Source organism: Notamacropus eugenii, chromosome 1 (genome assembly GCF_028372415.1).
Source record: "Notamacropus eugenii isolate mMacEug1 chromosome 1, mMacEug1.pri_v2, whole genome shotgun sequence".
NCBI lineage: Eukaryota > Metazoa > Chordata > Mammalia > Diprotodontia > Macropodidae > Notamacropus > Notamacropus eugenii.
In genome coordinates this window covers 1,255,392-1,279,524 of record NC_092872.1, presented here as the reverse complement: position 1 = coordinate 1,279,524, position 24,133 = coordinate 1,255,392, and the positions used below count along the sequence as shown (strand labels likewise).

The following is a 24,133-nucleotide window of genomic DNA, read 5'->3' as shown; positions in this document are numbered from 1 at the left end:
AGTCACTTAACCCCAACTGCCTCATCCTGGGTCATCTCAAGTCATCCTGAGGAATATCTGGTCACTGGATTCAGATGGGTCTGGGGGAGAAGTGAGGCTGGTGACCTGCACAGCCCTCCCTCACTTAAAACAAAGTCAAGTGCAAGTCATGTCATCATTTCTCTGATGGCGTGGTCTTCTTTGGCAACGAAGGACGAACACACATACATTCTACTGTAAGAACCTCCCTCTGACCCATACACACATCTATACACATCCATCTCTATGTATTAAGCTTTAATTACTAAAAATTACATGGAGGCTTTTGAAACATCCACTATATTATATATACATATGCGTGTGTATATATAGAATATGTAAAAAATAAATTTGCAGTAGTGTACAAAGGTACAAACAGGGGAGGGAGATAAGAAAGAACATCCTGTCAGAGTTATGTTGTGAGATGGGGAATTCAATATGGGGGTTAGATAGAAGTATGCTCTAAGCACGCGGGACAGCCAATGCAAAGGCACAGAGACAGAAGATGAATCGCTGTGTATAAGAAATTAAGAAAAGGCCAAAACATAGCACGGGAGTGTGATGGATAATAAGGTTAGAAAGACAGGTTATAAACAGTTCAAAAACAAAAATCTAGGTGACGATGGTCTAGGTTAAGGAGGTGGCTGAGTAGAGAGAAGAGGCCAGACAAGCAGGGATGTGCTAGAACTAACCTATGCTGGCTCTCAACAAACAATTATTAAATTTTCAGTGTGAGCACTTACTTCTGGAAATCCAAATACTGTGCTGTCTACATTTAAAATGGTAGAGAAAATGTTAATGACACAGATTAAACTGTAAAGACTATTGTCCATAACTGCAGGGAGGGGGAAGAGGAAGAAAAGGTTGTTAAATACTTATTTATACATTCTTGGATACAGAGATACTGTGATGTTATAAACTTCAAGATCTGGAATGCATATGCAGTATGAAGAAGAGTGAGGATTTGAGGCTAACATCAAGATGATGAATGTCGAAGATTCAAAAGATGGTGCTGCCCTTGACAAAAGCAGAAAGTTCAGTGTAGAGGGGAGAATTTGGAAAATTTGGAACGAGTTACATTTGGGGTATGTTAAGTTTAAGATGTCTCTGGTATACTCACTTTGAAATGTCCAATATGAAATTTGTGGTTTGGGAAGGGAGCTTCACAGAAAAACGTAGACTGGAGAGGTGGATCTGTGAGGCATCTGCAGAAAGGTGATAATTAAACCCCTGGGTAGTCAGTTCATAGAGAGAGTATTTGCTACAGAAGAAGGCCTAAGATAGATCCGTCTTTGGGTACACCCACAGTTATGGGGTAATATGGGACTATCACTTCATTCTCACTTAAAAAAAAAAAACAAAGTATATCTTTTCCTCAGGGAGATTTTTGTTACCATTAGGATCTGTTGGATCTCAGCTTTTAAACAGATTTTTCTATCAGATTACTGAGTATGAGACCTCTCCCCCTAAAGAAGCTACAAAGAATATATACTGACAAAATTTACATTTTTAAATAAGCAAACCTAACAGATTAATAAATCAAACCTAAACTACAAATATATTTAAGTATCACTCCTCTTTAAAATCAATTCAGTAACAAATATCACAGCTGAGATTACAAATCAAGATCATCAACAACCTTAGTTTGTAGTCATTTTCTTTCTGAAAAATTTCAGAGGTGATATCTGAGATATACTCAAATTTATCTGGAACTCAGCTAATAAGCAACATCACCCATCTGGAAAACAGCCACAAATATGGGAGGAAAATCCAAGGAGAAGTTACAAAGACTATTTTACTCAAGGGGGATCTCAAGCTCACACTCAGTTTTTTTAAATTACTTTTGCTTTACACATAATTCTAACAAGCTAGTGATCTTGTTTCAAGGTCACAACTGATTCAAATGAGAAATTTAGGAGAGCCTGTATTGTAGGTAGGAACTCTGACAAAAGCAAGAAATCACTGCTTACTGATAGAGCAAAGAACAGAGGAAAAAGGCCAAGAAAAAAACAACTGAGTAAGCAGAGGATCTCCGAGGCACACGATTCTACAGACCTCAACAACTTCTGAGGGGCAGTGCGACAGTCAACATTCGTAAGGACAATACAGCATCTACGCTGGCAGACACCTAACCTCGGTGGAAGACGGATGATGATCCAAGACAAGAGGGGCAAAAGCAGTGGCCAGACAGTCATAGTAACCTAGGAAGAAAAAGGGTGAGGACTCAGAAAATACCATTGGATTTAGCAGTTAAGACATCACGCTGAAAAGTGGGAGGTTTAAAGGAAGAAGAAACAAATCGTCCTAAAAAGATTTTTTTCTAGAAGTTTCACAATGAAAGAGAAAAAAAGATAGAGGATAAAACTTGAGGGGATAGGAAGGTTTTTATTGTTTCAAGGATGCAAGGGGATGTGGGCTTGTTTGTGGCAGTGAAGAAAAAGCCAGTGGACAGTGAAAGAGAACAAGACAGAAAGAAAAAAGGATACAAGCAGAGGTGGTAAACCTTGGAAAAGTCAGACAGTCAACAAATATTTATTAAATGTTTAGTATGCACCAGGTACTCTGCTAAGAGAAAGGTAAAGGAAAAGTAAAGGGTCACCTCGTCTCCTGCAACTTTAGTAAAGGAAGGGAGACTTGGTGAGGGGTAAAACAGTTTTGATTGCTTTGGACAATTTTTTTATTCTGAATATAAAACCGATTCCTCCCCCCCCGCCAAAAAAAAAGCCTGACCATATTTCTGAGTGGAATAGGTTTAGTGAAGACTTCTCAGATTGTAATTCTTCTCCATGACCCCAGAGGCTCAAGGTTACAATATTTTTAGAACAGAATAATTCCATATAAGGATATAAAACTGTGTAGTGTATTAGGGTCTCAATGATTGGATAAAACTTACATAATTCTTCGATGTCTTCATTTCAAAAGGAATTGGTTAGATTTCGTGTCTAGAATGTAAGATCATATTCTCAGCTAATGAGGATAATGGTCAGTGGGGGAGGAGGGACTTGCGTTAGGGTCTACATAAATCACTGCCTTTTCTTTGTCTTTGTCTTTTCTACTCCAGGTGAACTGGTACAGGATTGCCCTGCTTCTCGAGAATCGAATAAATCAACTTTCTGTCATCACTTTGAGAGGCCTCTGAGTAAATTAATTTAAGTAGGGATTCGAGCCATCCCACACAGCTTGGGGGCTCGTCCGGGATCTGTGGCTTTTCAGAGGGACGGCTAGCAACTCAGTTCAAGGACTGGCATGCCCGCGGGGGAGATCTCCCCCCTCCCCCCGCCACGGTCCTTGAAACGGGCCATGGGGCCTTCCTCTCTGCAAAGTAACGACCCGAAGCAGAGGAACTCAGTGAGAACAGAAAGACTAGAGATAAGGACTCCAAAGACTCCGAAGCTGCGAAGTGTGTGAAAATGCCAATCAGTTGGCATTGAAGGTTGCAGTCAGGCAACTTGTACGTGTACGACCCGGCAGTAAGCGCACGCGCGGCGGGGAGGGGGGTGTCTGGGGGTCAATTCGTTGAGTCTTAGATAGACTCAGGGAGAAGGTGACAACTCCCAACCAAATTAGTGGACTGCAGGACCCCAGGGTGAAGGGCCCCCCAAAAACGTTTGCTTGGTGACTGCTAGTGGGTGGGCGACCCCCACTGAGAGCTGGCAAGGGAGCTAGCAAGAGAGCCAGCAAGAGAGCTAGCAAGGGAGCTAGCATAATTCGTTGAGTCTTAGACTCGGAGGTGTTGGTGACAACCCTCTTGCAAACAAAATGGGACAGAAGCAGTCCAAGAACTGAGCTCCGGAGTGGAGTCAGGAAGAAATACTGGTAAATAGTCCCTTGGGAAACCGATTACAAAATTGGCACGAATTATCAAAATATAGGGGAAAGGACAAGAAGAAGATGAATAAGTATTGTTGTTTCATATGGGGTGAAAGAGACATTGGAGGAGGCACAATCTGGCCCAAATATGGTTCCTCCAAGGATTGGGTATGCCAAAAGTTAAATTTATATGTGAATGGGAAGGACCCTTTGAGTCCAGAGAAGGTTATGTATGCCAGTCTTTGGCTACCGGAGGCCCAGCTATTTTTGTCTCGAACGAAGGCTAAGAAGGTAGGTAGGAAAGAACAGGAAACAGTCCCACCTCACCCTGGGACCCTCTTCTTTCTCTCCCACCGCCTTATGCAATACCCCCTCCTCAGGCGGCGCCCCACCCCCCATCAGCTCCACCACCAGAATCACCTTCTGCTTCTGCACCTGAACCCAGTAGTGGTTCACTAATAGATTTAGAGACACCCGACAAACCAACACATGGGGGCCTCAATAGAGAGTTGGGGCAGTTACAGAGAGACTTGGAAAATTTTCTACTCTCAAAATCCCCTGCTCCGGGGGCTAAAATGTATCCTCTTAGAGAAGTCCCAATGGGGCCAGAACAAATAGGATATGTCAGTGCTCCAGTAAACGGCACTGAGGTTAGAAATTTTAAGAAAGATTTTGAAGTCACTTATGGAAGACCCCGCAGGGGTAGCAGAACAATTAGACTATTTTCTGGCACCTAACCTTTATCCCTTGAGTGAGTTAATGCACATTATGAACATGCTATTTACACAGGAGGAAAAAAACTCTTATCCAGCGGGCTGCCATGGTGGAGTGGGAGCGACGCCATCCCCCAGCCCCAGGGGTGGTACCAGCTGAGCAAAAATACCTCACCATGGACCCCAGTTGGGATAACAATAATCAGGTGCATAGACAGCACATGTAAGACCTGAGGGAATTAATCATTACAGGAATTAGGGATGCTGTACCCAAACCACAGAATTTGGGGAAGGCCTTTGAGAGTATGCAGAAAAGGGAAGAGACCCCTTCGGAGTTTTTGGAGAGGTTGAAGGAGGGGGTTAGAAAATTCTCGGGCCTAGATCCCTGAGATCCTGATATAGAGGCCACGTTAAAGGTTCATTTGGTTATCAACTTGTGGCCAAATGTTAGTAGGAAACTGCAGAAAATAGAAGGGTGGAACAGGAAACCACTTGGGGAATTATTAGAAGAAGCCACCAAGGTCTTCATGAGGAGAGAGGATGAGAAGCAAAAGAAAAAAGCAAAACTGTTTGTGCAGTCAGTACAGAAAGCAACTGATGCAGTTAGGAAACAACAGGAAGGTCAGAAGGGGTGGGATCGGAACCAAGCCCCTGAAAATATAAGACAAAGGGATTCTGGGGTGGCCCAGCACACACAGGAGAAAGGACCTTAGAGGGGACCCCAGAGAGGACCAATCTGCTGGGCATGTGGAGAGAAGGGGCACTTATCAAGGAATTGTCCTCAACAGAGAGATGAGCAGAGAGTTTGCTCTCTCATGGAATTGGAAGACTTGGGGTGCCAAGGGCTCATTGAAAAAGCCACCCGGAGCCTTTGGTAAATTTAAGGGTGGGACCTCAGAGAGAGGAAATGGTGTTTTTAGTGGATTCTGGGGCAGCTCGGACCTCAATTACTCGATTGCCCCAGGGAGTAGGCTTATCTAAGGAAGTCCTGATAATTTCAGGAGTCAAAGGAGAAAACTTTCCAGTCTCCAAGACAAAGACAACTGAACTGGAATATCAGGGGATTAAGGTGTTGGGACAAGCACTCTTGGTCCCAGAAGCTAGGGTAAACCTTCTAGGGAGAAATCTGATAACAAAACTCTCTACTGGCCTCATTCCTCACGGTACTTTAACTGTGCCAACTAAAATATATGAAATGAGGGAGGAAGAGAGAAAGCAAGTTGACCCTCAAGTATGGGCCAGCCCAACAAATCCCGGCAGGTTAAACATCACACCACTCAGAATTCGGCTGAGGGATCCAAATTTAGCAGTTAGGGTTAAGCAGTACCCGGTCTCACTGGAAGGGAGGAGAGGGCTGAAGCCAGTGATAGAGGGACTCTTGGTAACAGGACTCATAGAGACTTGCATCTCTCCTTTTAATACTCCCATTCTCCCGGCAAAAAAGAAAGACGGGAAATACAGAATGGTTCAGGACTTAAGAGAAATTAACAAGATTGTCTTATTATCCCACCCAGGGGTGCCAGACCCATATACCATACTAGGAAAGATACCTGAGAACAGCTCATGGTTTAGTGTAATAGATTTGAAGGATGCTTTCTGGAGTTGCCCCTTAGACCAGGAGAGCAGAGATATTTTTGCCTTTGAATGGGAGGATCCAGATACGGGGAGAAAACAACAATATAGATGGTGTGTCCTACTTCAAGGATATGCTGAATCCCCAAATTTATTTGGGCAAGTTTTAGAGAGGGTATTGGAAGGTTTTGACCCCGTGGCAGGAGTCAGAATTCTCCCATATTTGGATGACTTGTTCATAGCTGGGGGAAAGCGTGAGATAGTTAACTTAACAACTATAAGACTCTTGAACTATTTAGGGCTACAGGGGCTAAGGGTCTCACAAGACAAACTGCAATTTGTAGAAAGGGAAGTGAAGTACCTGGGTAACTTGATAAGTAAAGGGAAAAAGAAGTTAGATGCCTCTCGGGTAGAAGGAATAATACAGACAGTCAAGCCAGAAAATAAAAGAGCACTCCGAAAATTCCTGGGCCTGGTGGGATATTGCGGAAACTGGATAGACTCATATGCTGTCCTAACTAAACCCTTATATGGTCAACTACTGGAAGGAAAACCAGAGCATATTCAATGGGACTCTGAGAGTGAACAGAGCTTTAAACGCCTCAAGGACATCCTAATCTCAGCCCCGGTATTACTGTTACCCTCAGTAGAGAAGCCTTTTCATCTCTTTGTGAACACAGACAGAGGGGTGGCCTTGGGAGTCCTGGCACAAATGAGAGGAGGGCAGAGACATCCAGTGGCATTTTTATCAAAAATGTTAGATCCAGTAGCAAAAGGATGGCCAACTTGCATACAGGCTGTAGCAGCCACTGCCCTCCTAGTAGAGGAAAGTAAAAAAATAACCTATGGAGGCTGTTTGATTGTGAGTGTACCTCATCAGGTGCGATCCATCTTAAATCAAAGAGCTGGGAGATGGCTGACAGATTCAAGAATCCTGAAGTATGAGGCCACATTATTAGAAAAAGATGATTTAATACTGTCTCAAGATCATAACCTTAATCCGGCTAGTTTCCTGTCAGCCTCTCCTGAGGAGCCCGTAAACTTGGAACACTGTTGTTTGGATATAATTGATTATCAGACAAAAGTACGGGAGGATTTACAGGAGTCCCCGTTGTTTGAGGGAGTGAATTGGTTTATAAATGGATCCTCCTGAGTGGTAGAAGGGAAGATGCCATAATAGATGGAGATAGAAATTCTCTATTACAGGCCAGCAGCTTACCTAAGACTTGGTCAGCACAAACCTGTGAACTGTATGCTTTGCATCAGGCTTTAAAACTGTTAGATGGGAAAGAGGGATCTATATACACAGACTCTAAGTATGTTTGGGGAGTGGCCCATGTCTTTGGAAAAATTTGGGAAGAAAGAGGAATGGTAAATAGTAAGGGAAAGGAACTAGCTCATACCACCCTACTGACTAAAGTATTGAGCAGTTTATTGTTGCCCAAGGCAATTGCTATTGTGCATGTGAAAGGACATCAAATAGGGAACACCTCTGAGGCTAAAGGTAATCGCCGTGCCGATGAGGAAGCAAGGAAGGCTGGGGAAAAGGAGCTTGGACAGACTGCAATGTTGGTATTAATTCCAATCTCCCCTTCCCATCCTATACTCAGGAAGAGAAGAAAAAGGCTCAAGACTTGAGAGCCAAGGAGGCAGAAGGAGAGCGCTGGTTTCTCCCGGATGGCCGTGAGGTACTGACCAAGGCAGGGATGAGACGAGTCTTGCAATACCTACATCAAGGTAATCATTGGGATGTCCAAAACCTGTGCGATGCTGTATTGACTAAGTTTGTGTCACCGGGCTTATACACAATGGCCAGACAATTGGTGGAGGGCTGTCTGATTTGTCGAAGGACAAATAAGACTGCTCAATGCCATACCCCTCAGGGGGCAGGCCCCTGGGATACAGACCCTTCCAAAGCATTCAGGTGGACTTCACTGAACTACCGTCAGTGGGCAGTCTCAAGTACCTGCTAGTCATAGTAGATCACCTGACCTCATGGGTAGAAGCCTTTCCCTTATCACGAGCCACTGCCTCCTCAGTTAGTAAGATATTACTAGAACAGATAATTCCATGTATGGCAGGTGGAGAGGATAGATTCGGATCAAGGCACTCACTTTACTGCCAAGGTTTTGCAGTCATTAATAAAAGCATTAGAGATTTCTTGGGAGTTCCACACTCCTTGGCATCCTCCTTCCTCGGGCAAGGTAGAAAGAATGAATCAGGAAATCAAGAAACAACTAACTAGACTAGCCTTAGAAACACAATTACCATGGACTAAGTGTTTACCATTGGCTCTCCTAAGGATTAGAACAAAACCTCGCAGAGATGTGGGTCTATCTCCTTATGAGCTTTCATATGGGCATCCCTACCCGGGAATACAGGAAGGAAATTGGGATCCAATTGTTGATAACAAGGATAGGTTTATAAGAGAATATGTATTTGCTTTGATGAAACATTTGCATGGATTACGACTTAAGGGACTTACTGCTCAGACTCCCCCTCTATGTTTTGTGGTGCACAAGTTTAACCCTGGCGACTGGGTCCTGATCCGGGTGTGGAAGGAAGAGAAGTTGACTCTGAGCTGGGAAGGTCCCTACCAGGTTCTCCTGACTTCAGACACAGCTATAAGAACCCAGGAACGAGGTTGGACTCACCATACCAGGGTAAAAGGACCCGTGGACGCCCCGAAGGGGTGGACTGCAGACCCTGACCCGTCAAATGAACTGAAGCTCCGTTTAAAGCATATGTGAACAGGGATAGTCAATGAGGCCTCTGTATAAATTCATTATATGTTTTGTTGTTTGGGGAACTATACTAGGATTATTATTATTTGTTCTTAACAGGATTCTCTGTTCAGCGATTGTCCTAAGCCAGCTACCACAATATCTAAACAGGACTCTTCTATTAAGACTGTGTGGACTTGACAAACCTTGGGAACAATGCAACCAAAATGTAATACCCTGGGAATGTCCCTTTTAGGCATGATCCTGCTCCCACTGCTGGGACACCAGGCCCCAGTTATTAACCCCCCTCTTGAAAATAGTTTCCTAGCCCTAATCCAGACCATTGCGGATACCTTTGAGGTACCGACTGTTGGATTTGTGGGGGTTAAGTCAATGGCCATGGGTAGCAGTACCGCTGAGTCCAGTCTGGATTTTAAGTAATAGATCTGTAGTACATGATGGAACAAGATTCTGGACAAGCCAAGAGAAACACCAATGGTCTTTGTCCAAATCAGTTCCAGGTGAACATTGTTTAAATCAAACAGGACCCAAATTGCAGGAGACATGGTTGGGAGAAAGTAATTGTAAGTGGACATTCACACGAAGACCAGAAACCCTGGCCCATATTGATTGTGCCCAGTATGCAAACAGATGGGATCCAAATAGTGTTACCTGTTCAGACGGTAGGGTGATTCCCTGTACCCATTCATTTTTCCCATCCTCTTCATACGAGGAGAGAACAAAAGGGGAATATCACAGGAGTTGCGGGTATAAGTTTTTCAACCCCTCTGATCCCAGAAAACCATGTGAAGGGGGTCACAACTATGACTATTTGTGGAGTTGCATATATATGAATAGTACTAAGAATAACACAGAATATAAAGAATGGGTATGGAAGTGGGAGAATGGAACACATAGGATGATGTTTGATACTTTCTGGAGTGTAATCAATAGAACTGGGGAGAATTATCAACATTGTATATGGAAGAGGAAACAACAACTATGCAAGTGTAAGTCAGAGATCCTGAAAGGGGGACCATTAGGCCCGGATGATGTGAAGTACTTTCCGGCTGTGGATTATAGGGTAAGACTGTTTCTAGAGGAAAATCCTTCTTTGAGAGGGCATTATTGGATATGTGGACAGACAGCTCACCTTCCGCTAAACTGGAAAGGTGTTTGTTACATTGGATTGGTGAGACCTAAATTCTTTTTCTTGCCTGAATCAGGGAAACAGCATCTAAGGGTCCCTCTATATGATGATCTAGCCAAAAGGAAGAGGAACATTGACACCTCCCTCACTCAGACTGGAAATGCAAATGGGTGGGGCGATACTTGGCCTCCTGAGAGGATAATCAGAGAGTATGGGCCTGCAACTTGGGCTCAAGATGGGAGCTGGGGTTATAGAACCCCTATATATCTATTAAACAGACTAATCAGACTCCAAGCAGTAGTTGAAATTATAACCAATCAAACAGCAAAGGCTTTGGACTTATTGGCTGATCAAGCCACACAAACTAGGGAAGCAGTACTGCAACATAAATTAACCTTAGATTATTTACTTGCAGAAGAAGGGGGAGTTTGTGGGAAGCTCAATTTATCCACATGTTGCTTAAAAAGTGATGATAATGGAAGGATAGTGAAAGAGATCACCAAGAATATCAGGAAAGTTGCCCACGTTCCTGTACAAACTTGGAACTCCCTTTTCAATACGTCTTGGTGGTCCTGGTTTGAGGGGAGCTGGTGGAAGAGATTACTGTGGTTTGGCCTCATAGCAATTAGTGGTATCATATTACTTCCTATTTGTTAACCTCGTTTGATTTCACTTATTACTAAAATAGTTAGAAATTCTCTCCTAAAACTTGCTGGAGTAGAAGAGAGGACCGAAGGAGCCATTCGATTGATGATACTAAAGAAGGAAGTATGGGCACCTGTGGAGACAACAGACAGGAATGATCCTGATTGGGATGAGGAGATTAATAGACAGTATGAGATCCTGTTACAGAACTGTGGTTGAAATATCCGTGGAAGTCTTCAGATTAATAAATGAGAGGAGGGATTGAGTGGAATAGGTTTAGTGAAGACTTCTCAGATTGTAATTCTTCTCCCAGGGGTGTGGTAAGACCTAGAGGCTCAAGGTTACAATATTTTTAGAGTGGAATACTTCCATATAAGGATATTAAACTGTGTAGTGTATTAGGGTCTCAATGATTGGATAAAACTTACATAATTCTTCGATGTCTTCATTTCAAAAGGGATTGGCTAGATTTCGTGTCTAGAATGTAAGATCATATTCTCAGCTAATGAGGATAATGGTCAGTGGGGGAGGAGGGACTTGCGTTAGGGTCTACATAAATCACTGTCTTTTCTTTGTCTTCAGCTTTCCTACTCCAGGTGAACTGGTACAGGATTGTCCCGCTTCTCGAGAATCGAATAAATCAACTTTCTGTCATCACTCTGAGAGGCCTCTGAGTAATTAATTTAAGTTGGGATTCCAGCCATCCCATACATTTCCATGCGCAAAGTAGAACAAAATAGACTATTATGTGTGAAATCACAAATTGCTATTTATTAAAAACAGCTTTTTTGTTAAAAAAAAAAAAAATCCTGAAGTCCAGAGCTGGGAGATGAGGGAAGTCATTGTGCACGATATTGACTTTCTCAGCCAAGTAGGAAGCAAGGTGAAGTAGAGAGAGGCAGAAATGGGATATCAGAAGTTTGGAATAGTTTCTTTTCGCACTTTCACAGAGATAAATAAGAAGGATTATAATGTGGGTTAATATAATCAAGGCCCAATTAAAGTCGGATAATGTGAATTTAAAAGAGACCCTGCTGGGGATGGAAGCTCAATTCCATATGGACAGTCTCGGGCGGGTAAAGGTGGGAACTTCTAAATCTTAGAGTTCTCACGAGGCCCCCCAGGAAACGGCTGGGAATCGAGGTGAACCGAGCAATCTCGTGTATTTCCGCCTCTTCCCGTGAGAAACGTGATGGGAGAGAGCTCTCCCTGCCCTCGAGATTGTCCCGGATCTGGGCATACCTATTGTTATCTAACAGGCACGGTATTCAGGTGCAAACTATGCGGCTGGAGAGCTTAATTAGGATCAGGAAAGCCTGAAAGCGCTCTTAGCTTGGGAGGGGCCCTGACCGACAGAAGGCCTCTCCTCCCTTTCCCTCTCTTCGCTCTTCCCTCTTCCCTCCCCCTCTCTCCCCATTTACACTTCTGCTTCCAATCTCTTATTGTAAGATCTTTGCCTCCTTGGGAGATTCCTCGCTCCCTCCTAAGGAAGAATTCCCCTGCACTTGTAACCAGAACCCTGAATAAAAGCTTAACCCTTGTTCGACTCTGGGAGGTCTCTTCTCTCATACGACTATCCGGTTTGGCCAGCCGAAGACCTGCGAGAGGTAAGGTAAGAAGACTCGGGTAGCCCTCAGGCCTCTAGGCCTGGCAAGACCCAGTCTTTATCTTTTCAGTATTCTGCCAGTCTTTTAGCCCATCATCATCTCCATTAGCCTGGTCTTTTCCCTTTTTTGAGCTGCTGAAAAGATAAAGAATCAAGGCAGTAAAGGTGGAGGACAGTATCTGGTTGAATCAATTATTGATAGGGCTGAGAGAGTGAAAGGCAGAAATGAGACCAGAACGGCAGAATCGAGATGAAGAGCTGGGAGAAGAGAGGAGGATGAAGATAAAGGACAGGCTTAGGACAAATGAGTATAAGAGAGGAACAAAACGACAGAAGGTTGTGAACAGAAAGGATAATTTCAAAGTTCAAAATCTTGGAAAATATTTTGGATGATGGTGAAGTCTAAGATGAGATCACAAGCTGTGGAGTAGCTAGGTATAGATGAAGACTGTTAATGACCTAGGGTGGCAGAGAGTCCAAAGCACGAAAGCTTGAAGAAATGTAAAGGTTTTTAGAATGGGTGAGACCTAAGCATCATCGTGAATATTCGTAACAGGGGCAGGAATGGGAATGGAAAGGTTTGTAAGCCACATCATGAACTCATGAAGGTAAGTTTCATATAGCATGGTTTACCCTTTAATTTATATCTCATGCAGTCTGGATAGTTTGTCAACACAGATGTGCAATAATTGAAAAGCAGGTAGAGGGGCAACTGGATGGCACAAAGGATAAAAGGGTGGGCCTGGGATCACAAAGACCTGAGTTCAAATCTAACCTCAGACACCTACTGGCTGCATGATACTAAGCAAGTTACTTAGCACAGTGCTAGGAACATAGTAAAAGCCATAGCTATTAATCATGAAATAAATACAAACATTAATTACTCACAGGACCTACTGGGATGATGTGAACATATTTTCTAAAGAAAGAATTTTTTTCTTCCCTAATGGAGTTTCTAGGCTAAAACATTCCCACACTAGGCAGTAGAAACTCAGGTTTTACAAGGCTTAAATCTGAGACTACAACATTTTTCCACTTCACAAGCAATGAGATATCAGTTCACTGTCTTAACAGAACCAAGGGAAGTAAACTGATGAAGTCATTCAGTTGTGAAACATCTATTAGAGCTGTCTCTTTATTGCCAGACTGCTGCGTCTTTTTATGCAGTGGAAAATAACAGTAAAATATCTTGATCTGGTTTATGGAAACTTAATTCTTTTTCATTTGTACCCTTTTATCAGCTCGTATAAAGCAGTTTTATTGTCTTCCTCTATTTCACACTGATTTATCAGTTCATTTTGCCATTATATTTCTTTTTAGAGTCCAAAATATGTTATTTTATTTCTTTGATGAAATCTTCTAAAATAATATTGACTTGTCCAGTAATTGTTACTTAAATGGATCCTTTTTATTTTCACAATTTATTATAAATATTGTCAAATAAATAAATTCCTAAACGTATTCTGTTATTTGCGAGATTAAAAAACAACACTGACTTTAAAGAAAGGGATAGCGGAAGTATAAAGCTGAACTGTAGTAACATGAATACTTAAAAACTACCTTGAACAACACTAGTGAGGAGAACACAAATAACATAAATGGACAAATCGAATTTGAATATTCAAGTAGAAAATCCTCCAGATAAACCCCATACAAATGAACTGACTGAGCAATTGTTCTTTTTCAACTTTGGAGGACACATTTTATTGAGCATTCTTTTTTATGACTTATTTAGCTTTATTTATTTTTTTAAAAGAATACAATAAACTGAACAGTTTCAAAGCCAGCTGGTTTGTGACTGTCTCTGGACTTCCTTTTGTTCTTTTCTCTGCATTAACAAAACAACTACACTCTTTCTTTCCTGCTCATCACTAACACTACTTCCAACCCCTCTAATAGCCTCCCTCCCTCCAAAAAAAAAAAAAAATCCTACATAGAACTTTAAAAAATCATGTATTAAGGAGATCTGAGTTGCAAAGCCCAGTTAATATTTTTATCCCAGCAACAAGGCAGAAAAGAACCTGCAAAAAAATGAGCAGAGGATGGAATGAGACTTCAAATACAATAATGTGGTAACAGGAGAGAATAAAAAGCTCGACTTTCGACTTTCGTATTCTAGAAATCCTAACATTCTCCAAGGATGAGAAGGGAAGAAAGTAACGTGCAAGTACACAGCCTATAAGTGGGAGAACAGAATTCATAAGAACCTGGATGGGGGCAGAAATAAGGAGGGCAAAGTAAATGAACACACCTTCAGAAAAAGCACCGTAAGAGAAATCTTTAGAAATTAGATAGAATTCCGGGACAGAGGAGAGCATTTGTGAATCACACTCTTTTCTGGGAAAGAAAATGAAAGGTTCAAAAGACAGGAGAAATAATGAGAAAAAGAAAGGAACTCGTTAAATAAACCAAAGAATCTGGGATAGGGAAGGGAAAAAAGAAAAGCCTGTATGAATCAACTGGAATTGAATTAATATAAGCAAAACAAGTTTCAAGGGACAATATGATTATTAATAGAGTAAAGATGTAAAAATCAATATGAAGGAAATAAATGGAAGAAATTACAAACCTTAAAAATATTATCTTAAATATCAATGGATTAGTAACCCAATATAATGAAAAATAATAGAACACAGAAGAAACCAAAACCAAATAAAATGCTACACACTACGAAAACATCTAAAAAAGACAGATACAGAATGAAAATGAAAAGCAAGAAACAAAATTTACTGTCAGGCAATTCAAACAACATAAATTACAAAAATACTAACAGACAAGGCAAAAGAAAAATTTGCCATGTCAAGAGAGATAAACTTTATTTGCTTAAAAGCAAGACAGGCAATGAAAGTGATGTCATTATTGGCCACATTGCAGCTAAATTTTAGGACATATACAATATCATAGGAAATTTTAATGTTCCTCTCTCAGAGTAAGATAAATCTTACAAAAGGAAAACAAAGAATTCAGGAAACTAAGGCATGGCATATCACAAATGAAAGTGACAAACACACACACGCACACACTTCTTTTCCTTAGTATCCCTTTTTTACTTAATGGTCATATACTAGGGTGAAGACAAATAATAAATGTAAAAAAACAAGAAATATTAAACTTAAATATTAAATATGATCCTTTACGGATTATAGCATAGTTAAGATGATGAATACAGGGAACACAAACTATGTGTACATAAATATGCATATACATGGAAACTGTAACACGAACAAAAAGTGACTCAAAGGAAAAAATCATGGAAACAATAACTATGAAATAGAAAATACTATTTAGCCAACGTATCCGTACATGGATGGATGAAGTTAAAGCAATGCTCAAAAAAAAAAAAATCTATCAGAAAAAATGCCTCGAGGGGCGGAGCAGAAAGACAAAAAAATGCAGGCTCTCCCCACACAGCCCACAAAATACCTGTAGAGAGGGACTCTCAACAAATTTTGGAGGAGGAGAAGTGGAGAACAACAGAGTGGAGGAGATTTCCAGCCCAGAGTAACCTGAAAGGCCCAGCCCAGGCCAGGTGCGAAGTCCAGCCCAGGCTAGGCCGAGCGCGACTCTGGGAGGACACCACGGGGGTGAAATCTCCAGTTGCAGCAGCAGCAGGTCCTCAGATCCCTTAACCCACAGGCGCCAAAGGTCAGTGATGGGGTTTTTTCAGCTGGCCAGGAAAGGAAAAGGGCCTTCCCATAGCAGCTCTGGCCTCAGGCAACAGCCCGCAAAGGCCATATTAGGCAGGTGGCAGCAGCAGCCCCTACAGCAGCTGGCACACATTGTTGGATCGTAAAACCTGTGGGGGCACTGAGGAGCTGAGTCTTACCTCAGCCCTGTAAAGAGGCCCTGAGGGAGCTGGTCTTTGTCTAGCACTGAATGGTGGCCCTGCCCATCCAGCTTATCTGAAAATCAGCCCCCAGCACTGACTTGATTCTGGACACAAAAATCTCTCCCTGCTTCCAGATCAGTGTACATGCTGGATTGTGCCACCCTGGAGGAACTGAGATCTCACAGATTCCCAGACTATACCCTACTCTTGACAAAGGACCCAAAAGTCAAGTAACTGGTTGGGAAAATGTCCAAAAAAGGGGGAAAAAATAAGACTATAGAAAGTTACTTTCTTGGTGAATAGATATCTTCTCCCATCCTTTCTGATGAGGAAGAACAATGCTTACCATAAGGGAAAGACATAAAAGTCAAGGCTTCTGTATCTGAAACATCTAAAAAATATTCAATGATCTCAGGTCATTGAAGAGCTCAAAAAGGATTTTGAAAATCAAGTAAGAGAGGTGGAGGAAAAACTAGGAAGAGAAATGAGAGAGATGCAAGAAAAGCATCAAAAGCAGGTCAACACCTTGCTAAAGGATACCCAAAAAAATGCTGAAGAAAATAATACCTTTAAAAATAGGCTAACTCAATTGTCAAAAGAGGTTCAAAAAGCCAATGAGAAGAATGCTTTCAAAAGCAGAATTAGCCAAATGGAAAAGGAGGTCCAAAAGCTCACTGGAGAAAATAATTCTTTCAAAATTAGAATGGATCAGATGGAGGCTAATGACCTTATGAGAAACCAAGAAATCACAAAACAAAACCAAAAGAATGAAAAAATGGAAGATAATGTGAAATATCTCATTGGAAAAACAACTGACCTGGAGAATAGATCCAGGAGAGACAATTTAAAAATTATGGGACTACCTGAAAGCCTTGATCAAAAAAAAGAGCCTAGACATCATCTTTCATGAAATTATCAAGGAAAACTGCCCTGATATTCTAGAACCAGGGGGCAAAATAAATATTGAAAGAATCCACCGATCACCTCCTGAAAGAGATCCTAAAAGAGAAACTCCTAGGAACATTGTGGCCAAATTCCAGAGTTCCCTGGTCAAGGAGAAAATATTGCAAGTAGCTAGAAAGAAACAATTCAAGTATTGTGGAAATACAATCAGGATAACACAACACCTAGCAGCTTCTACATTAAAGGATCAAAGGGCATGGAATAGGATATTCCAGAAGTCAAAGGAACTAGGACTAAAACCAAGAATCACCTACCCAGCAAAACTGAGTATAATACTTCAGGGGGAAAAATGGTCTTTCAATGAAATAGAGGACTTTCAAGCATTCTTGGTGAAAAGACCAGAGCTGAAAAGAAAATCTGAACTTCAAACACAAGAATGAAGAGAAGCATGAAAAGGTAAACAGCAAAGAGAAGTCATAAGGGACTTACTACAGTTGAACTGTTTACATTCCTACATGGAAAGATAATATTTGTAATTCTTGAAACTTTTTTCAGTATCTGGGTAGTTGGTGGGATTACACACACACACACACACACACACACACACACAGCAACAGAGTGAATTGAATAGGATGGGATCATATTTTAAAAAAGTGAAATTAAGCGGTGAGAGAGAAATATATTGGGAGGAGAAAGGGAGAAATGGAATGGGGCAAATTATCTCTCATAAAAGAGACAGGCAAACGACTTTTTAGTGGAGGGGAAAAGAGGGGAGGTGAGAGAAAAACATGCTTCACTCTCATCACATTCGACTAAAGGAAGGAATAAAATGCACACTCATTTTGGTATGAAAACCTATCTTACAATACAGGAAAGTGGGGGAGAAGGGGATAAGGAGGGTGGGGGGGATGATGGGAGGGCAATGGGAGGAGGGAGCAATTTGAAGTCAACACTCTTGGGGAGGGACAGCATCAAAAGAGAGAACAGAAACAATGGGGGGCAGGATAGGATGGAGGGAAATATAGTTAGTCTTACACAACACAACTATTATGGAAGTCATTTGCAAAACTACACAGATATGGCCTATACTGAATTGCTTGCCTTCCCAAAGGGAAGGGGTGGGGAGGGAGGGATGAAGAGAAGTTGGATCTCAAAGTTTTAAGAACAACTGTCGAATACTGTTCTTGCTACTAGGAAATAAGAAATACAGGTAAAGGGGTATAGAAAGTTATCTGGCCCTACAGGACAAAAGAGAAGATGGGAACAAGGGAAGGGAGGGATGATAGAAGAGAGGGCAGATTGGTGATAGGGGCAATTAAAATGCTCGGTGTTTTGGGGTGGGGGAGGGGACAAATAGGGAGAAAATTTGGAATCCAAAATTTTGTGAAAATGAATGTTAAAAGTTAAATAAATAAATTTAAAAAGAAAAAGAAAAATTCAAGGGATAGTGAAGACATTAAAGGTCATCTGGGGTTAAGAACTACTTTGGGAGAAGGTTGCGTCAACCTCTGACTCAATCATCAATTTTGCAGAGATTGTTGTGAAGGTTAAGTAACTGCATTCGCTTTTATGAGTATTGAAGGGTTAAATTTCAATCATCAGGATAACTCAGCATTCCAGATGACTCATTCCTTTAAAGTGCCAGATAAATGAGATATTAATATAGTTGTGTTCTATTTCTGTCATACGATCTTAATTGAATCTGTGTTTAATCTGTCTTCAGTGTCCCACAATTAAATATGTGAAAAGGAAGAGAGCACATTTGTTATCTTGTCTTCTTTCTTTCATGAAAAGAAAGTTTCTAGTGTGAACTAATGAAAGTGAGCTGGGTGACAACAGGAAAACAATGTATGCAATCCCCACAAAAATACAAAAGAACAATAAAATATAACTCAACTGATGCAACAGATGAAAACAATGTACATTCCTCCTCAACTCTTTGAAGACGTAGGGGACTGTGGGTGCAGAATGATGCATATGCTATCAGTGTGCTGGCTTTTTGTTTTTGTTTGTATCTTTGCTCTAAGTGAAGCTGAGGGAAAACTTTAGTAAACATTTTAAAAGGTTTCAGTTCAATTTCTTGGTCACTGATAAGTACTTTTTCAGCTAAACTATAAGATTGTTCTACTTGGAGCACTATCACTTGACTTAGGGCCCTGAGCTCATTAGGGATATTTGTTTTTAAAATAAATGGTTATAAAGTAAACGTGGAACTCCATGAGATACATGTAAACAGGGAGCATTTTCCAGACGTGTGAGAACATTATAGATTATATGTGGCGAGCTGATCAAAAAGAGGTGTGGCTATCTCAGAGTGCAGCAGTGGCAACAACAGCCGATGATCTTGGACGACACAGACGTTGTTAGTGCTCTGATACAAACCTGGGTGACACTATTTTCCATTTGTAAAAATGGAAGCCCTTGAGAGTTGTATCAATATCTTTGGACATCTGGCTAAGGTCTTACGTACTAATTACAGTGTTCTGGCCGGGTACTGACAGGTGTTAACATAACGAACATGCCAACGTTACTTATTTATGCAGTGTCTTGCTTCACTATCTACAGGGATTTTGAAAATAAGACTATTTTCTTCATAGCAGCTAAACCTCTGTAAGTTTCTTATTTTACATATTCAGCCAATAATTGTTAATTTTTGGAATACTTAACCTATGTAAAAGATTTTTAGGCACTTGTTTCCAGTAATATTATGAAAACTATCATGTAACAGACTTCATTAATTAAAATGGCCAAAATGGCATGATTATGTCAATAGACAGAAGCACAAAAAGCTTCTGACAAAATACAACACCCATTACTGTTAAAACCACTAGAAAACCTAGGAATAAATGGAACATTCCTTAAAACAAGTAGTATTTATCTCAAACCAAGAGTCAGCTCTCTTTGTAACGGAATACCTCCTAGTGCTTTCCCACAAAACCAGGGTAGAAGTGAGAATGCTCATTATAACTACCATCTGATAACAGTGTGAATAGTAAAAATGTAAATAAGACATGAAAACGAAGCTGAGATAAGCACAGGCCAGAAGAAACAAAGTCATCACTTTCTGCTGAACATAGTGGTTTGCTCAGTGACACCAAAGTAAATTTAAAATTAATTTGAAACAATGATTAACTTCAGCAAATATTCACAATATAAAATAAATGCGTCCTGCCATCCAGGAACATCAGCTTCAACCTAGGAACAATTATATCGTACACAGGCCCAGGTGCTAGGGACACAAATACTAAATCCATTTCCTGCCCTCAAGATGACATTCTACCAGAGGAGAACAACATGAACAGGCACAAGACACCAAAAAATACAAAATCACTATAAAAGGGGGGAAAGGGGGGTGACCTTGCAACAAGGAAGAATCAAGCTAAATCTTATGGAGAAAGTGGCATTTGAACTGACGATTATAAGAAGTTAGGGATTCTACAAGGATTCTATGAGAAGGAAATATATTCCCAGGATTGAGAGCAGGAGGAAGGGAAAAGTGACCCGTACAAAAGCACAGAATTCAATATACCCTTTTTTTCCAAACTACCTTATTACTATTAGGAGTGCTACTATCCTACCAGTAAACCAGGCTTGCAAATTACGCATTTTCCTCAGTTCATTCATCATTCTTACTCTCCCCAACATATCCAATTACTTGCCAAATCTTAATCATTTCTATCTCCTCATCTCTGGTATATGCCCAATTCTTTTCATTTACACAGTCGCCACCCTAAGTTCAGGTCTTCATCATCTTGCACCCAGACTGCCCCAACAGCCTCCTAATCAGTCTCCCAGTCTCAAAGTCTCTCCCCATTCCAATGCACCCTCCACAAAACTCCCAAAGTAATTTTCCTAAAGATCATGTCTTATCTCCAGCGCCAGATAGATTTACAAGCTAATTCTATCAAACATTTAAAGAACAGTTAATTCCAATACTATATTGATTATTTGGGAAAACTGGCAAAGGAGTCCTACCAAATCCTTTTTATGATACAAATATGGCACTGATACCTAAACTGGGAAGAGCCAAAACAGAGAAAGAAAATTATAGGCCAATTTCTCTAAAGAATATAGATGCAAAAAAAATTTTTTTTATGATTATTTTGTTTTCAGTGTTCTACAATCACTTTCATATAACTTAGATCTTCCCCACCCCCTCCCCTTCCTTCCCCTTTTCTTCCTTCCTCCCTCCCTGAGTTGGCATACAATTTTAGATAGGTTCTACACATACATTCCCATTAAATACATTTTCACCTTAGTCATGTTGCACAGAAGAATTAAAGTGAATGGGAGAAATCATAAAACAAACCAAAACGTAATACAAAAGAAAATGATCTGCTACATTCTGTGATCCGATTCCATAGTTCTTTCTCTGGATGTGGAAGGCACTTTGCCTTAAGAGACCACTGGGAATATTTTAAGTCCTTGCATTGCAATGAAGTTCTAAGTCTACCAGAAATAATCCTCGCACACTGTGGTTGTTGCTGTGTATAAAGTTCTCCTGGTTACTTTGGGCACAGCAACGACCACAGTGCAAGAGAGTTTTTTCTGGTAGACTTGGATCTTCATAGCAATGCAAGGACATAAAAATAAAAAAATAAAAAATTCCCAATAATCTTCTAAGGTAAAATGCCTTCCACATCCAGAGAAAGAACCATGGAATTCAATCGCAGAATGTAGCAGATCATTTGTATTTGTGTGTGTGTGTGTGTGTGTGTGTGTGTGTGTGTGTGTGTATTCCGTTTGGGTTTGTTATATGATTTCTCCCATTTATTTCAGTTCTTCTACACAGCATGACTATAGTGAAAATGTATTCAATAGGAATGTATATGTAGATCCTATACAGAATTGTATGCCATCTTGGGGAGGTAGAGGGGGTGAGGAATCTAAATAAAGTTCTCCTGGTTCTGCTCCTTTCGCTCAGCAGCAGTTCATATAAGTCTTTCCAGGCCTCTCTGAAGTCTTCCTGTTCTCATCATTTCTTACAGCACAATAGTATTCCATTACATTCATATACCACAACTTATTCAGTTATTCCCCAATTGATGAGCATCCCCTTGATTTTCAGTTTTGGGCCACCACAAAGAGTGCTGCTATAAATATTTTTGTACATATGGAACCCTTTCCCATTTTTATGATCTCTTGGGGATACAGTCCTGGAAGCGGTATTACTGGGTCAAAGGGTATGCACATTTTTGTAGCCCTTTGGGCATAGTTCCAAATTGCCCTCCAGAATGGTTGGATCAGCTCACAGCTCCACCAGCAATGAATTAGTGTTCCAACTCTCCCACATCTTCTCCAACATTTATCATCATCCTGTTTTGTCACGTTAGCCAATCTGATAGGTGGGATGTGGTATCTCAGAGTTGTTTTGATTTGCATCTCTCTAATCAATAGTGATTGGGAGCATTTTTTTCATATGATTATAGATAGTTTTGATTTCTTCCTCTGAAAACTGCCTGTTCATATCCTTTGACCATTTAATCAATTGGGGAATAACTTGTATTCTTGTACATTTGACTCAGTTCTCTACATATTTTAGAAATGAGGCCTTTATCACAGATACTAGTTGCAAAAATTCTTTCCCAGTTTTCTGATTCCCTCCTGATCTTTGTTGCATTGAGTTTGCTTGTGCAAAAACTTTTCAATGTAATATAATCAAAATTATCCATTTGGCACTTCATAATGTTTTATATCTCTTGTTTAGTCAAAAATTCTTCCCTTCTCCATAAATCTGATAAATATACTACTACTTGCTCCACTAATTTGTTTATAGTATCAGTTTTTATACTGAGATCATGTACCCATTTGGACTTTATTCTTGTATACAATCTCAGGCATTGGTCTATGCATAGTTTCTGCCATACTGTTACCCAGTTTTTCCAGCAATTTTTGTCAAAGAGTGAGTTCTTATCCCAGAAGCTGGGGTCTATGGGTTTATCAAACAGTAGATTGCTTTGTTCACTGACTTCTGTGTCTTGGGTATAGATGCAAAAATTTTAAATAAGATATTAGTAAAAAGATTACAGCAATTTATAGACTTTGATCAGGTAGGATTTATACCAGGAATGCAGGGCTGGTTCAATATTAGGAAAACTATCATCATAATTGATCATATCAAAAACAAAACTAACAGAAAACATGATTATCTCAATAGATGCAGAAAAAGATTTTGACAAAATACAACACCCATTCCTACTGAAAACATTGGAAAGCATAGGAATAAATGGAGCCTCCCTCTAAAATGATAAATAGTATCTACCTAAAACCATCAGCAAGCATTATATGTAATGGGGATAAACTAGATGCATTTCCAGTAAGATTGGGGGGGGAGGGGCGGGGCAAAGATGTCCATTATCACCACTGTGATTCAATGGTACTAGAAAAGTTACCTTTAGCAATAAGAGAAGAAAAAGAAATTGAAGGAATTAGAACAGGCAAACAAGAAACTTAAGTTATCACTCTTTGCAGACAATATAATGATATACTTAGAGAATCAATAAAAAACTACTTGAAATAATAAACAACTTTGGCAAAGTGATACAAAATAAACCCACATAAATCATCTGAATTTCCATATATTACTAACAAAGTCCAACACTAAGAGATAGAAAGAGAAATCCCATTTAAAGTTACTGTAGGGGGCGGAGCCAAGATGGCGGAGTAGAAAGACGCACATACACATAGCTCCGAACCCACAACCCATAGAACGGCTACAGGGAAGTAACTCACGGCAAATTCTGCACCCAGAGACCATGGAATATTGGAGCGAGGGAGATTTCTGTTCCGGAGAGACCTGCAAACCTCTCGCAAAAGGTCCATTGCGCTGCAGATGCGGAGCCCAGCCCAGACCTGCCGCGGCCGCGGCACCAAGAGGAAAAGATCCGAGCGGGCTTCAGGGACGGGATCTCCAGCGGCTGCACAAGTCCCTCCACCCACAGGTGACGGGGGTCAGTGAGAGAGTCTCTTTGGCGGGTCGAGAAGGGAGTGGGGTGCCCCCATAATTCAGGCCCCCCCGGGAGGTAGAAGCTGAGAGGCGGCTGCAGACCAGGGCTCCCCAAGGGGGCAGGAGCCTGGATCCATTGTGGAAGGTCTGTGCATAAACCCCCTGAGGGAACTGAGCCTGAGAGGCGGCCCTGCCCCGACCTGACCATCTGAACTTAA

At 40.9% G+C, this 24,133-nt stretch overlaps 1 protein-coding gene across 5 annotated transcripts in view; it reads right to left on the bottom strand.

Annotated features, from left to right (window-relative positions):
* Positions 1–24,133, bottom strand: part of SFMBT1 (Scm like with four mbt domains 1) — a 177,415-nt gene that overhangs the window by 69,657 nt on the left and 83,625 nt on the right. The window contains exons 1-2 of one of the 5 annotated variants that reach the window (XM_072649636.1): positions 2,074–2,219; positions 1,139–1,223 (exon numbers count right to left, since the gene is read on the bottom strand). The exons of 3 other annotated variants lie outside the window; for them this stretch is intronic. The gene's annotated coding sequence lies outside the window, so the exon portion shown is untranslated. Of the gene's footprint in view, positions 1–1,138; positions 1,455–2,073; positions 2,220–24,133 lie in introns of those variants that run through there. One more of the 5 variants, XM_072649642.1, reaches the window with a different exon arrangement.